At 39.1% G+C, this 4197-nt stretch overlaps 1 pseudogene; it reads left to right on the top strand.

Annotated features, from left to right (window-relative positions):
* Positions 1 to 2575: 2575 nt before the first annotated feature.
* On the top strand, positions 2576 to 2694 carry LOC112481050 (annotated as a pseudogene).
* Positions 2695 to 4197: the final 1503 nt, after the last annotated feature.

Here is a 4197-nt window from a genome sequence, read left to right as displayed (position 1 = left end):
AGAGAGAGAGAGAGAGAGAGAGAGAGAGACTTGATAAGACCTGCATTATTGAGGTCATTTTTGCCAGTGTATGGAAAACAAATCAAAAGTGGGTAAGAATAGAAGCTGGAAGTTGTGCTGGGAACCAGGATGAGAGGAGATAATGGTGGTTTAGGTAAGCAGAGAGGATGAAGGGAAGTAGACATAGAAGAAAGGTATTTAGGAGATGGGACCTACAGGGTTGGGTGATAGATCGACTGTAGGAAATCAGGGAGAAGGAGCTGTCAAGGATAATTCTCAGAGTCTGGATTTAGTAACTGAATGGAGGGGAGAATATACTCTACTGAGACAGGAGAACATTCTGTCTACCTGGCATCTATTTATATTCCAGTGGGAAATCCCTTTCAACTCAAACACCAAGAGTGCTCCATTCCTGGCCTGGCAATTTACACCAATTTTAGAGGTGGAATATTCTCATTCAGGAAGGCGTCTGAACTGGTCAATGGAAGATCAAATGGCATAACATGAGAGGATCCGTGCCTGTCTAGGTTACAGATCAAGAGGCTTTTCTTTAAAAATGATGCTAAGTGTGTTGCAGTAGCATCCCCATCACCACCAATAAGCAGCCCAAACCTTTCAGCCTTTTCATTGTTTCACCACCAGGTTTCCCAGCCCTTGCCACTGATGCTCAGTTAATAAAGTATGCAGAACAAGACACCAGTGATGGGCACAAGTGTTTGTCTAAGCCTCACAGTCTGTTCAATGATTTTTTAAAAGACATTTGAAACATTCAAGTGAATAGAGGCACTTTAGAATATCTGCCCTCTGTAACCAACCTGGCTGACTGCCAGCCCATCTGGAAGCCCACAGAGGAGACAGTAGAAAAGGTTTCAAAAATGGACTGTGCAAAGCTCAATGCTTAACAGCCCAATGACTTTGTGAGATGATCTATCAAGAGAGAACAAGTTGAGCAATCTTTGCCTGAACAGAATGAGAGCAGGATGGCCCTTCAAAGAGGTACTTGTTCCCATAGTTAGATCATTTGCTTTGAGTGCTATTTTATTCAGCATTTATTGATGACTCAGATACAGAATCTGACCTGACCCCAAGCATAAATTGTACTGCACATCAAATTCCTACATACATAGTATGTCTAAATAAAGGAGATTTATTTATTCAACAAATATTTTACATGAAGATATAAAATTAAGAATCACTAGAAGAATCACTTATCATGTCTGAGCAACATGACCGTCATTCTGTTGATCCTTCGTGTACTATGATATTGCACCATTGCTTTCCAAGCTCTACTCCATGCTAGGCCCAACTCTCACTGTTTGCCTTGGGGCTTCAGTTTGGCAGCCTTTTGGACTACCTTCTCTGGCTTTGTGGGTGTCATGTCTTTTATAAACTCAATGTTCCTTCATGAATTCAAAAGCAAGCTTTCCCATAGTCCTCAGCTTCTTAGAACTCTTCTTGCTGGGCCACACCTAAAACAAGATCTGAGTAGCCCTGCTGGTAGTCCTTGAACCTAATACTACTTTAACTAGTAGTGGGCACGATATAATATGCATTTATATGAAACCGCCCCCCCCATCTAACTCCTCTCAATCATCTTTTTCACAGATTAAACATGTGGGAGGCTACTCACATGATTCAGTTAATGTTTACCAAGGAGGCAGAGCTTGTGGCACCATGATCTCACCAACTCAGCTAGCTAGACCCATGTGTACCTAAGGTACTGGACCCATAGTAACTGCTTATCTTGTTTGGTTCTAAGATATTTGGAAATTTAAGAAAAATTTCAGGAACCCAGAAAAGGTGAAAATCTATTAGTTCCCTCTTTCAAATGACATGATCATCAAAGGTTATGGAGGGAGCCTTGGTATTGATTTCTCCTTGGTGGTCACATCTTCTCTGGAGTCAAGGATGAAAGGAAGAGAGGCCATCCTTGCAGGGGTTTGCTCTATGGCAAATTTTCCCGCAGCTTCTGCTCTCTTCTGCATGCTCACTCTCTTTCTACTATGTCGTAGGTATGGTGCAGCCCTTTCCCAATCTGTCTAGTAGAATTCTGAACTTGGAGATTGAGAAGCTTGTTCTTGCCTATGTGTTGAGATTATTAAATCTACTATTTACTCTGCTGTTGGGCTGTTGCTTGGATCTGGGAATTTAGCTGCTAATGGTATTAGCTCTGTGTGCTGTATAGTCAGGGAGCCTTCATTTTTAATGATATCCTTTAGAGTAAAAAGAACACTATATTCCTCCTGATTCTCCCAGTAAAGTGGTAGCTATTTGGCTACTTGGTAAGAACCTGCATTCCATTTTCAACATTAACTAATTTTTTTTTCACTTCAACAAGGAGTTGTCTAAAATAGGCAAAGCCTGGGGCCAGGCTGGGACTAGGGTGAGGTAAGTGAGACATCTAGTGCCTCCTTGAGAAGTACGTCCAAGGTGCTTCACTTATCTATCCTAGTTTCTGCCCTGCCTGAGGCATAAAGCTAACATTTATCCTTAATCAAAAAAAAAAAAAAGTTTAAAGATCTAAAGTTAGAAAAAGTACTGGTAGAAGAGAGATTTTAAATTTTTAAAATCTTGAGTTTACGGCCATGCTAACCTGCACAAGCCCGATCTCGTCTGATCTCGGCAGCTAAGCAGGGTCGGGCCTGGTTAGTACTTGGATGGGAGACCATCTAGGAAGACTAGGTGCTGTAGTTGTAAGAACTAAAAAATAAATAAAAAATTTTAAAAAAGGGATTGTAAGCTGACAAGGTCCTTGCAATCTGTGAGGTCAACCGAGGGTTGCCTCGCCTAAAAAAAAAAAAAATCTTGGTCCATGAAATATCTTAGATCAGGCTTATAAATAATTCAAAAGGCCCTGTATGAGGTTTTGGGACCCAAAAATTAATAGGATGGGGAGGGGGGTGGGCATTTACAGGGTCCCTAACAATGTGTTCACAAGGCCATAGCTTTTGTTAAATTTGCAAAAGTAAGATGTTTTAATCATAGTTGGTTAAGTCTGCTGATCCTTTCGACTCTGACTTGCCCCTCAACCACATTTCCCCTTGTCTCAGATGGTACTGGAATGGCTATAGGTATTTTGAGGATCGGGCTAGAAGAAGTTCACTTGGGATATAACAATTTTGAGCTAAGTAGTATATATTTATGGGATTTGCAGTTACTTCCATGATTAGTTAAATTATTCCTAAGCATCTTGCTGTAGGAATGACTTCCAGAACACTTCTTCTACCCATTAAGCTGACTCACCTGGGATCGTGACACAAAGGTCCAGAAGTTGTATTGCTTGCGCTCGTGTCCTATAGCAGCTGGTACCAAAGATATATGATTAGTGGAAGACAAATGAGGCCTGAGTGTACCATGTCAGAAGCTAGTCTATGGAAAATTCTTTCAAATTTTATATACAAATTTAAAAAGAAAGAGAGGTTTTTCTAAATTTGATGAAATTAACAATTTAGATGAATTACCAACAAAGAATTGTGAAGCCGGGAGGAAAAAAAAAGAACTATCAACAATATGAAACAAATTTCAACTACTAATGATAGAGGAAAGGAAAATTATCTTCCAACTTTCTCCATAGAAAATATTATAAAATTGTAATATGCAGAAAGGATTAAAGAATATATCAGACAGTTACTTAGTTAAAATAGTGTGTTATTTTTCTGGAATTTTATGATATCTGTGGTATTTGTTAGCCTTATAAATTTTTGACTTCTGTGATGTATTTTACTTTTCTAAATAAATATTGACTTTTGTATCTAATTTTTAATTTGTAATTTCAGTTTTTTTTCTTAAAGAGGGTCACACAAATTTGGTAAACTTCAGTTCTCCCCCAATCTGGACCTGCTTCTGGTAGGAAATGGAAGATTATAGAGATTTGTAGATGTATTCATGATTTGTGAAGATACTTAAAAATCATTTTTAATAATAAAAAAATGAGTTATGTGCTAAATTCTTGTCTTGTCTCAGTTACCCACACCTGGGGAAAAGCTTGCTTGATGAGTCAGCCAAGCGATGTTGAGCAGCACAGTACCTCAGCCCCAAAGACCCAGCACCAAGGAGGAAATAATCATCTCTACAGGGAACAACAAATGTCCTATCACTCAGAGCATTGTTTTTCAATTATACACAGAAAGAATTTCACCTCCCCACACACACACACACACATCTCTTGCATATAGATTCAAAGCAAAAATATTTATT

This window comes from Pteropus alecto, unplaced genomic scaffold (assembly GCF_000325575.1).
Source record: "Pteropus alecto unplaced genomic scaffold, ASM32557v1 scaffold275, whole genome shotgun sequence".
Classification (NCBI taxonomy): domain Eukaryota; kingdom Metazoa; phylum Chordata; class Mammalia; order Chiroptera; family Pteropodidae; genus Pteropus; species Pteropus alecto.
This window is presented reverse-complemented; position numbering and strand designations above follow the sequence as displayed.